The sequence below is a fragment of the Podarcis liolepis genome, assembly GCF_965112155.1.
Source record: "Podarcis liolepis genome assembly, chromosome: 11".
Lineage (NCBI taxonomy): Eukaryota > Metazoa > Chordata > Lepidosauria > Squamata > Lacertidae > Podarcis > Podarcis liolepis.
In genome coordinates this window covers 65,585,927-65,598,054 of record NC_139565.1, presented here as the reverse complement: position 1 = coordinate 65,598,054, position 12,128 = coordinate 65,585,927, and the positions used below count along the sequence as shown (strand labels likewise).

The 12,128-nt window shown below is 55.2% G+C and overlaps 1 protein-coding gene across 2 annotated transcripts in view; it reads right to left on the bottom strand.

Annotated features, from left to right (window-relative positions):
• The window catches only part of TLN1 (talin 1), a 52,551-nt gene that overhangs the window by 40,168 nt on the left and 255 nt on the right, over nucleotides 1-12,128 (bottom strand). The gene's annotated exons all lie outside the window — the stretch shown is intronic.

The following is a 12,128-nucleotide window of genomic DNA, read 5'->3' as shown; positions in this document are numbered from 1 at the left end:
GAGGCCTGGGGCTGCCGTGTCAAAGGTCGTGCGGATCCCGGGAGGCAGAGGGGAGTTGGTGCCTCCCCAGTCATGCCCACGGGTGTCAGTGCCCATGCTCAGACAACCCAGAATCTCAAGACAGGAAGGTCCAGGGGGGAGGCAGCCCAAGGGGGTGCCAGGCAGCAGCTAAATGTGGGGGGGGGGGGGGGAGTGCCAGGCAGATGGTCTCCCAACTGCCCCCCTGAGTTGTGAGCTACCAGAGGCCCCTTGACAAGATGCCCCAGAGGGAACGCTGTGAGGGGCTGGGCTGCTCAAAAGACCAGCCTGCTCAATGCTAGGATCGCTGCTCTGAGTCCCAAGGCCAGCCCTCCTGCTCTCAGGGCCCCAGCAGAGATGGAAGATGCGCAGGGAGAAATGCCAGGCACGCTCCCCCCCCCCCCATGCCTTGAAGCTTCGCCTGCAGATGCTGCAAGGTGAAGCAGAGAGGATCTTGCGAGAGACAGCGGGGGGGGGGGGCTGGCGGCCAGGCAAGTCCCCCAAACAGGAAAAAACACGTCCTTGCTGACAGGCAGCTGCAGAGGGGAGCCAGCTCCACGCTGCCTAAGGTGTCACCCAAGAATGCAGGCCTGAGTCAAGGCTTTGGCTTCTCATCCTGCAAGGCAGCAGCGGACAAATCCAGGGCCAGGAAAGGACTCCTCAGGAGGAAGAGTCAGCCAGCAAAGCAGAGCTCTGGAGCCCATCCCAGGAGAGGCGTCCAGAATCTGCGACCAGAAGGCGCAAGTGGGGATGAGGCAAAGGCACAGAGGGGGAAAGGGCTCCCCATGGCTGCTGGTCCTGGTGGGGCGATTCCTGCCACCTCCAACAGCCCAGCAGCCAAGGCAGGATCGGGCCTTTGGGCTCTGCTTGTGGGCAGAGGCTCCTGGCAGGTCAGGGTGGGCAGGAGGGTGCTGGCCAGAGGTCCAATTCTGCTGCAGGGCTCTTCCTCATATGGAGGGGCCGGGGGAGAGCAGGATGGGAGCAGGGGGGCCCTGAGCAGATCAGGGGAGCCACAAAGGGGGGGCGGATGAGAATGGGAGCCTCTGAAAGGAGATAAGGAGTGGGTGGGGAGGACTCTGTACACTGAAAGAGAAGGAGCCGTTCCCAGAGAAAGAAACCCCATCGCTCTGGGGGGAGCCACAGAGAAGCAGCGCCAGGTTGCAGGGGGGTGGACTAGATGCCTCGCCAGGTCCCTCCTGACTCTACAACGCTCTCATTCTGCGAAGGAGTCCCTGAAGGGGCAGGGCTGGGCAGCCCAGACCCCGCACCTCTGTAGCACCCCAAGTTCAAGTGGGTTGGCCCCTTTGCAAGCTGGCTTCCATGTGCCCCCAGGGTACCCCAGCCACGCAGAAGCGCAAGTCAGGGAAGGCCTTGACCCCAGGGCAGAAGACAAGGGCCCCCCGTCCTTCTCAACCAGCCCCCATCCTTTTGCCAGAGTTGGGAAGTCCCCCTTCCAAGCTCTGCAGGGCTCAGGATCACTGAGAAAGCCAAGCTCTCGCGGGTTCTGCTTGGGAGCAGGGCTCAAAATTAGCAGGGAGGCAGGTGCTCCATTTGCGAGCATCTCAAAAAGTCTGGGTGCCGTTTTTTGTGCCAGGCTGACACTCAAGGATTACTGAAACGTACATGATTTGAGGCCTCAATGGATATTTTAAGGACAGGCAATATGTTAAGGAGTTTAACAATAAGTGTTTTGTACGGTACCAATATTTCTGTGGTAAACACCAAATTAAACATATATTAACAATTTCTGATAAAAATGTGTCACTTATGTGAATTGTGTATTAATTCATGCTATGTTTAAAGTATTATATGTGTTGGTAATGTGTATCAGTTTTTTGTTGACTGTTTTCTTTTCTTTTTGGAATTAATAAAGCATATTAAATATATACATTCATGCTTATTCAAATAATTAAAAGTGTTGCCGCCCCCCCCCATGACGACTAGACCCACAACCCAGGTCCCAGAAGCCATTTGGCTCCTAGATTTTCTACCCCAGTTTCTAACACCACTTGGAAGGAGGAGTGGGAGGGTCTTCTCTGCCCCACACCCAAGTCTCAGCGCCAGTGTTAGAAACTGAGATAGAACATCTAGGAGCCAGGTGGCACCTTCAGTCTATAGTTTCCAGAACGATAGGTCTAGGCAGATTTTGCATAGCAAATGGTTTGTGTGCCTTGAGTTTTTGGTGCTGCGCTGCCCTGAAGATCAGCTGGCTGGTGGGGCATCGCAGCCCTGCCAGCCAGACAGATGAAGATGTCAGGTGCCAAATCTGGAGACCAGACGTTGCCACTTTCTCGCAAAAGGTCAGTTGTCTGTCGTGAAACACGCCTGGTGCCCGGCTAATTTCAAACGCTGCTCAGAGCCTCCCCTCCCCATAGCAAGGGGGCTGACAGCACACTTGCCAATTGCCAGGAGGGGAACTTGACGCTCTATCAATCTCATCACCTCCTGCGCTCTGGCCTTTTCATCTTAACCTGTTTCTGGGACATCATTATCGTTCTGTAAACTGCCCCAATAAGTGTTTTGTTCTGTTTTTTAATAGAAGGGCAGGTTATAAATACATTTAACGAGCAATTGGGATTGAAAGTGGCCACCAGCTTGGCTAGCCTTGAAAAGGGATCAGACACATGCATGGAGCAGAGTGCGACCCACAGCCAGGGCCCACAAGAGCTCTGCTATGCCTCCAGGTGCTGGGATTGCAGTTTCCCCACTGGGGCATCTGGTGAGAATAGACTGATGGGCTAGCTGACCCTTGGCCTGATCCAGTGGGGGGCGGGGGGAGGGGGGGAGGCAGGAGGGGCTGCTGTCCTCTCATGTCTCTTCCAATGGCTTTGGGGGGGGGCTGGTTTGGGTTGCTGTTTCCCCCCTGGTGTCAATTCCCTGGTGGGACAAACCATCCCTTTGAAGCTGTTTTCCAAGAGGATCAAGCACAAGCTTTGTGAGGGAAAATGATGCAAAGGGAAAGAGCAACCCCCTCCCCAGGGCTGGAGTCCCGATTCAATCTGCCCCCCCCCCAAAAAAAACAACACACACACACACACGTTTGCAGCTGCTTCTAAAAAGAATTGAGAGGCCCCTGCTCTCCAGGGACTTTTCAGTTTGGTTCTCAGCCTGCAAGGTCAGAGTGTCTGGAGTGGGGGAACCATCCAAGACCCCAAGTGAGCTCCCTACAGCTGCCAGGGGGGCGGTGAAGGTCCACAGCAGAGGCAAGCCTGGACTGAAGACCACCTTCTTCCCGTCCCCCCTCTGGAAGCACTCTGCCAAGAGCGCTCTGGGCCCGGCTGGGTGCACTTGGAGAGTCCGCCCTGAGCTGCCAGGCCTGCAGAGGAAGAGGCAGAGGAGGAGGGAGGGGCTTGCATGGGGGGGCACCTCTGCAAGGCCTGCTCTCTCTGCACAGGAAGTTGTGCAAAGCAGCGTGGTTAGCACTCAGCTCAGCAAGCGGTTCTGCAGGCCTCTGGGGAGCCAGCCACACAGCCAGCCCCCCCTCCCTGCTCTGGCCAATCTATTGATGGGCCTTGTGCAATCTCTCTGGCCTCACCAGCAGGGGCCAGGATCCTGCCAGAACGGCATGCACACACGTTCTCTCTCACGCGCACGCCGGGATTTCTCGTGCAAAACACTCAGCGCTCAGGCCTGACGGGAGCCTTTGGGAGCCGGCAATTCTGCAAAGAGCCCAGGCAATTCTGCAAAGAGCCCAGCGTCCCGCAGGGAGGGCACAAGGCAAGGCGGCTCTGCTGGCATCCTCCCCAGCCCCAGCCCAGCCCCCCCCCCGAGGTCCTTGTTTCCGCTCCCCACCCCCACTAGGGCCACAAAGAGCAGGAAGAGGAACTTCAGGCTGGGAGGGAGCAGCTCAGCTCCCCACCCCCCCCACCCCACTTCCAATGCTGCTCTCAACCAAGTCACAGGCCTCTCCAACAAAGAGACCCCAAAATACTTTTCAAAACCCCTGGTCATCTTTGCTCCAGCTCTAGTCAAGCTGCAGCCCCAAAAGGAAAACTCAGTGGAAAAAGAGTCAGCAAACTATACTGGGGGGGTGGAAATCCGTGGCAGAAACTCAGATATATACGTAATCTCATTGCCAAATGGCAGCTTAAACCTAGGCTGCTGTCAGTACAATGGAATGTATAGGTTCTGTCCCCCCCCCCCCCATGGGATGTTGTTGTTGTTGTTGTTTAGCCGTTTAGTCGTGTCCGACTCTTCGTGACCCCATGGACCGGAGCTGCTATTATTATTATGATGATGATGATTATTATAATTATTATTATTATCACTACTACTACTATTACTATCATTTCTATACCACTTTATATTTTAAAGAACAAGTCTCAAAGCCATTTACAGCACATTAAAACATCAGATAAAACAATCCAGAATAAAACGAATTCAAGCTTCAAGGGAAAAATATCCCAGGTCCTTCTCTAAGGGGCGCTTTGTTTTCCTTAGTCACCAGCCTGGCATCCAGAGATCTCCCTGTGGTCACAATGGGACCCACGCCAGACAAAAAATGTACCTGGCGCCTGGCTAATTTTGAACGCTGGTGGAAATAGCTGGTGAACGCCTTCCCTACTTGGGTGCCCAGCAAAATGTCAAGCCCTTGGCCCTCCTCCACCTCCGCCACATCACCCAGCACATGATCACACAAGGGACTGCGCCCAACCCATCGGGCACAAGGAAATGCTGGACGCCTCCCAGGCCTGACTCAAGACTTCTCAAGGACCTACAAGGACCTACAAGGCCACTGGGCCTCAGGGGAAGAGGCATCTGCACCCCAAGATCCACACGCTGCACCAATGAAGCACCTCCCCAACAGGGGTGCCAACTTGAAGAGAATATTGGGGGCCCAGGGAAGCCCCACCCCACATAATTGCATGCACGCACACCATTTGAATGACGCCAGACCAGAGGGCCATTGGCCTGTCCAAGAGGCTCTTATGAGACTCCCGAACGGGGAGAGCCTGGGAGAGGCAGATTTGCAGGTGGAGGTTCAACAGGGCCCCACTCCTGCTCCCTGGGGGCTCTCCTTGGTGCTGCAGCAGCCTTGCTCCACCGGCTCCTCCTTGAGACCCGAGCAGCACACCGCCATGCTCATGAACTGGAGGGCTGGAAGGACTCCTGAGGGTCATCTAGCCCAACCCTTGGCAACCCAGGAACCACAGCAAATGCCTGTCAGTGAAAGACCACAACTGAGTTGAGAAGGCAAGCTGGAGCGCAAAGAGAACCAAGACCCATCACTCTGGGCTGGGATGAGTCATGCGCTGGCGCAGGGCGACTCAAGGGAACTCAAACATGCATGAATGGGCACCCCAGGCAGCCAGCGCCTTCTCTTCCACCCCCATCGCTGCCATCAGTGGATCCTGAGTAGCCCAGCAACCAATCAGAGCGGAGCACCAGCCGCCTGTAAGTCCCAGTGTTGCCTTGAGCCCATGTCAGAGAATCCTCCATGGCAACAAAGGCAGCAGAGAAATCCCCATCGCCATTTACCTGAGAGCAGGGCTGGCCAGGGGGGCCTTTCTGCATGGGCAGGTGGTGTCCCCCCCTCCGGCCCTTGCTTGCCATGCTGGCTGGGGCTGATGGGAGGGAGAGGGCGGTGAGCAGCACTTGCAGGGCATAACTCTGGCCACACACACACACCAGGGAGGGATTTGTTGGTTCTGAGAGCCAGGGGGCTCCTGCGGCCAGTTTGCACCATGCTCTCCTGGCAAAGTGGCTTGAAATTAAGCCCCAGATTCGGAGGAATGGGATCAGCAGTGATGCTCTTTAGAGGAAGAGAGTTCAGCTCATGCAGCCTGCGGGTGTCAGTCAGTCGCTCCAAGGTTTCAGACCAGCCTTGGGTCCTGCCTGACCTGGTTGGTGAAAACCACAAGGCCGATCAGCCTGGGGCGGCAGAAGCTGCCAGGACCTACCGTATTTTTTGCACCATAACACTCACTTTTTTCCTCCTAAAAGGTAAGGGGAAATGTCTGTGCGTGTTATGGAGGGAATGCCTACGGGTGGCATGCCTACAGATTTTCCTCCTCTAAAAACTACGTGCGTGTTATGGTCAGGTGCGTGTTATAGAGCGAAAAATACAGTATTTAAAAATTAAATGGTACCATTTCTTGCAAAGGAAGCAGGCGTGAGACGTCCGCCCAAGCGATCCTGACTGGACTTGCTGCCCTCCTGGATAATTATTAGCCGCTCTTGGTCTTCAGCGCTGCCATTTCCTAGCAAATTATCTGAGCAGGTTGTGGCAACTCAACTCTCGGCTTGCTAGAGGATTTGGGATCCAACTTATCCAAAGTCAGACCTGGCTTTGGAAAGGAATTTTGGATGCCTTTGCTCAGATGCCTTTGCGGTTGGTTCTTCTGGATCTCTCCGTGGCCTTTGACGCCACTGGCTCTAGACTGCTCAGGATGGGGACTGGAGCAGAGCCTGGCGGAGGCTGCCAGCCTGCCTGATGGATGCTTGACCCTCTGCCCGCTGCCCTACAGGACTCCTCAGGGTTCCATCTATCCTTTCTCCTCTCTCCAGGGATGCCAGACAGGGTTCAAAATTAGCCAGGTGCCTTTTGCGACTGGGGATTGTCAGAATGCGAGCACTTTGAGAAGCCTTGGGACTGGGACTCAAGAATAAAATTGCTGCAGCAGCTGCTGAGAGCATGGGAGGAGAAAGACTCCCCCCCCCCAACTCCAGAGCAGGGTGGATTGATTTAAATCAAACTGGTTTAAATCACGATTTAAATCACTAGTCAGTAAGACTTGATTTAAATCGTTTTTTTACAGAAAAACTCATTCTTGCTGGTATAATCTTAATATTTACAACCAGATGAAGGTTTCATTTTTGGAATAATAACATTCCAGAGTAGTTTGTACAGTTATATCAAAAATTGCTGATTTGGTTATACTATTAGAAACACAAAGACAGGTAATTATGAAATTTTTGTTTATATTTGGGCAACTTTTCTGCTGTACTTTATTGGAAGGAGAAAAATAATCATTTCCTTAATAACAATTTAAACAATTTATTTAACTAAAACAATAACATTATAGCATATGTATCCATGTTTGTTAACTGATGTGGTTAAACAATAAAAAAAAACTTTAGAGTGAGTTTTAGCACACATGAAAGACTTAAAACAAATCCTTATTTCCCGATGAATAGCCTTTTGACTATAATGTAACTTAAATGGAAAATTATCTTTAGAAAGATTTTTCCTCCAAAAGTATTTTATTTTAAAAATCTGATTTAAATAAAAAAAATCCAAGTTAAATGTTTTTAAAAAATAATTATTTAATAATTTGAAAAAAAATCATTGGTTTTTATCCACCCTGCTCCAGAGTAGGAAGAATCACTGCCGCATGTGCAGGGAAGTGCTGCGAGTCACCAGGCGGGAGCTGAGGGTGCCGAAGGAGAAAGGCCTCCCCACCCAACTCCAGAGGAGGATCCCTGCTGTACAGCCAAGCGCCGCTTCCCCCACCAAAGAGCGAGTCGCCCTTGCAAACAGGACAACATGGTGACTCGCCTTCTGCTTCTGCGCCCATAGCCTGGGATCCAGGAGCCATTTGGCCACCGGCTTTTCTACCCCGTTTCTAACACTGATGCCATCAGTACGCAAAGGACTCTCACGCCTCGCCATCCTCCTTTTCCTTGGATGCCAAGGAAGCAGAAAGGGCTTCCCAAGGGGTCAGTTCTGTCTGGATGGGGCGGCCCTCTCCTTGCCGGCTCCCACAACAGCTTGGCCTTGGCTAAGGGATTCCACAATCAAACATGCCCCTGAACGCGAATTACTATGATGACATTCTGTATAAAATACCTGTAGACTGGCAGTTCTCAAAGCAGTGTTCGAAATTAGCCAGGCGCCAGGAACATTTTGCACCTGGCGCGTTACTTCCGGGTTTCGCCGCTTGCAGACGGTCAAAATGATGTCACGTGCATGTGCGGAAGCAGCAAAACGCGACCTGCGCACACGCAGAAACGCTATTGTGTCTTACATTCTGTTTGGGATGCGAACGGGGCTCTGGAACGGATCTCGTTCGCATCCCGAGGTACCACTGTCCAGCGGCAACCACGCAATATGGCTAAAGGTGGAAAGAAGGAGAGGTTCCAAGAGAGGAAGGTTGGCTTTTGGAAATGATGCAGTATGCAGAACTGGCCAGATTAACAGCAAAGATCAGAGACCAAAATGATGGAAAAATTCCTGAGGACTGGAAGCTTTTTACTGAGTATTTAAAGAACTGCTATAGCAAAATGAAAAAGCGAGCGGGACTTGCAAGATGAGCAACAGCATGAATTATTAAGACAAATAGGTTAAATTGGATGCATTAAATAAGGGAAATGTGCAGCATTTAAGGGTAAATATGGAAACCATGGAAGAGGAGGACAGGAAGTCAATAGATAAAGTAACTTAGGGTTTATGTTAAAATGTGTAAAGTTTTCTCTTTTTCTGAGAAAAAATAATAAATATTTTTAAAAATACTACAGTGCAAGGATCCATTGCAGGCAGGACTGTTTAATGTGGTAAAATAAAGCTTTAGACAGAGCCCCAGAGCAGACCTACCAAAATGAAGTGTTTCTTCATTTCAGTGGGTCTACTCTGAATACAGTCCATGGTTTTTAATTTAAAAGCACTGGCAGAGATGATGCCGGGGCCTGACCTGTTGAACCCCAGCCCTCTTCACTAAACAGGGCTGTGGGGGCTTCAAGGAGCTGCCCACCTGACTTCCCAAAGAGGGAGAGAAGGAAAGACAGAGGCATGGGGGGCGGGATGGGGGGGGGATACAGCTTGGCACCGGCTGGAACAAAGCCACTGGGCCTGCCCCCCCAACACCTCATCCGCCGGCCTGGCAGGCGCGGGGAGAGGAGGCCCAGCCTGGATGGCCGGAAAAGATTGCTGGGAGATTCCGGACTCTCAGAAACAGGATCTTCAGAACTGTTTCCCCTGAAGACTCACTTCTCCTGCTGGTCTGCTCAGACAGTCCATTTCTGCAAAAGGCATCGGAAGGAACTTCTGCAGCCCTTTAACTCAGGGCAAAGAGCGGACGGGGAAGAGGCTTGGGCAAATGCTCAAAAAGACCAGGGCTGCCATCCTAAACACGGTCACCGCACTTGGGAGCAAACTCCCCTGAATTAAGTGGGCGCTACAACTGCACTGCGCCATCCTCAGAGCTGGGGCAGACTCTCTCCAAGTCTACTCAAGCGCCACAACCTGAAGATGAACCGTGAAAAATGTGTGTCAAATCTTTTCAAAGGGAAGGAAGTGAAGCCAAGCCGGGAAGCCTCTTCTGCAGTGTCCCAAGACTCACTGTAATAAAACGTCATCTCACAAGTATTTTTTTCATTTCTTAAAATAATCATAGTCTGCCGTTTCTGAGTGTGGGAAAAGGGAACCAGGGGAGTAGAGACAGGTAGCCAGGAAGTCAGAGGAGGGGGTTCCCAGAGGGCAAGCAGCCAAGCAAGAGCCCCCTTCACCCACCCACCCACCACCAAGCCCACCTGCTTCTGAGTTTGGCAGGAGCACAGGAAGGGGGCAGAGGGGGCAGGAAAAAGTGTCACACACTTGGGAAATCTCTTGGCAAACTGCTGATCTCCCCCCCCCCCCTTTAAAAAACCCTGTAGCAGGTTCCACGGATGGAGACCTGCAGCCAGTCTCGTTCTTGTCCAGCCTCATCCCAGCCCTTCCAGGCAAAGAGCAGATTCCAGCAGGGAGAGGGAAGCTCTGCAGCCTGAAAACATTCACCCTCCTCGCCCCCCCCTGCAATCCGAGGCGTAAACAATGACTGCTACCAAATATGGAATTTGTAGCCGGCCAGCCACAGAGGCAGGAGCCCCACAGCCTTCCAGCCTCCTCCAGGCAGCCGATGCAGAGGACCACAGAAAGATGGCCCCCAATGCCGGTGACCTGCCCTGAAGAGGTGGCACGTGGTGCAAAAGCAGGACCCCAAGCGGCAGAGACCCCCATTCTCAAGGGGGCTTCATAGGCACAAATCGATTTTCTATAGAGGAAGTTGCACTCCTATCAATATTGGCATTTCCACACACAACACCCTCAGGCAAATCAGAGAACTTCTCCTGCTCCCTGCCAGGCCCACAACAGTCTCTGCTCTCTGAAGGTCGCCCCCCCCCAGGCCACAAGTCTCTCCCCCTGCCCCAGAAACACAAAACGTCCTGGGTCCTCATCCTTCACAGGCTGGATGCATTCCCACTAGGCTTGTGGGGGGCGCAGCCCAGGGGGCATGATTCTGCCCTACACCCCAGCCACCACTGTGGGTCCCTTTCCAGCTCCCCCTTTAGACCTCGCCATCAGCTGCCACCCACCTTCTCCTGCCACTGAAAGCGCAGGTGGTGCCAGGCCAGCCTGCTCTGAAGCAGAAGCCCAGAAGGTCATCGCCACACGAGGGCCGAGCCCAGCCACGGAGCAAGGGCCCCAGGGCTCAGGGGCCCCCTCTGCTGCTGTGCCCACCCAGCCCCAACCTGCCTCAGGGGCGAGAGAGACAGAGAGCCCTATTCTCTGGAGCAGTGGAGCAGTGAAGGGGGGGGGCGTCTGCCTGCATCTTACACCCCATGGGGCCTCCGCCTCTGGGTACAATCGCCACCTTGTTCTGGGATCAGGGCACCAGCCAGCCTGCGCAGGACACATGTCACAAACAGCTTAGGGGACCAGCAGGCTCCCCTCTGGAGGGAGCCAGGAGGGCCCAGAGCCCAGGTGGGAAGGGGGACAGCTGGAAGCCAGGCTGCGGAGTGGATCAGGGGGGCAGCTGTGAGGGTCCCAGCAAAGAGAGGCCGCTGCAGCTTGAGCTCCCCAAAGACAAAAACGGAGACATGACAACCGCACTACAAATGAGGAAATGATTAATTTAGCAACTAGCATCAGGCAGAGAGCAGGCCGGAAAAACAGAGGGGCATCAGCACAGAGCAAGGAACAAGCAGCTACAACTTTACTCCATTAAGAAAGGAGCAAAGGGGAACCAACTTTTAATCTGTTTCCTTGCAGTAAAGAAAGATGGCAAGCTGCTGGTGGCTGTTCTTCCCTTGCCAGTTGGGAGGGAGCTTTTGGGGGCTGGGGGAGCTCCGATTTCCCCTGCAGACCCTGCCCGGGGAAGAAGTAGCTGGTCGCGGCTCCGTGCGAGGGGCTACGAAGAGGGCGTGGAAGGGGCTCCAGCAGCTGAGTGCGGAACCAACAGGGGCAGAAAGTCCGGCCTGAAGGCCAGAGAAACAACGTCTGTCCGGAATGCCAGGCAGGCGCCCCGCGCCCAGGAAAAGGAGGGCAGCTCTGCCCTGGAAGCGCCGGCCAAGGGTCGCCAAAGTGGGCCCCGCACCGTCCAGGGCCTGGCGCGCAGCCCCGCGAGTCGGGAGCGCCTCAGCCTAACGGGAGAGCCTTGCAGAAGCGGCTGCAAAGCGTCGGGGAAGCAGCGCCGTCGGAGGAAAGGCGGGAGCAGGACTGGCCGCGGCACTTCGCCAAGCCACGCGCTCCGCCTCCGCGCTCCCGTTTCGCGCGCGCGGCCCGCCGAAGGCAAAAGCCCGACAGGCAGCGGGGCCTCGACGGCTGCGTGGCGAGCGAAGGGCCGGCAGATCGGCTGCGGGGAGGGAAGCGGCGCCCGCCGGAGCCTGCCGCTCGCCGGGGCGGAACCCGGCCGGGCCTGATTCACTTCCTGCCCAAGGGGCGCCCTCGAGGGCCGCGCCCAAGCCCAGGCGGCAGCCCTCCGCTTCCCGGGCGAGGGAGCCCCGACGAGGTGGTCGCCGCCGCCGCCGCGGGGATGGGAGGTTTGCGCCCATCTGGAAGTCACGTGCAAGCAGCCGGGACCGGCCCGAGCAGGAGGAAGCCGAGACCCTCCGGGAGGCGGTCTCCGCCCGCCCCGTCCCGCCAAGGAAGGGCCCGTGCCCCGCGGGGCAGAGACCCTTCCTCCCCGCCGGAGAGCTCTTCCCGCCTGGGCCCGGCCCCGAGGCTACGGGAAAGCCGTCGGGCAGGAAGCCAGGAGGGCGGGACCTGCCCTGCCCCAGCCGGGATGCGCCTGGCACGCGAGCGGGAGGCGGCCGGGGAGGCGGCGGCGGCGGCCCTGGGGCGCCCGCGGGCCGAGGGAGGAGGGCGCGGAGCGGGAAGGGACCCGCCGGCGGAGCCCGACCCGACGGAGCCCGGA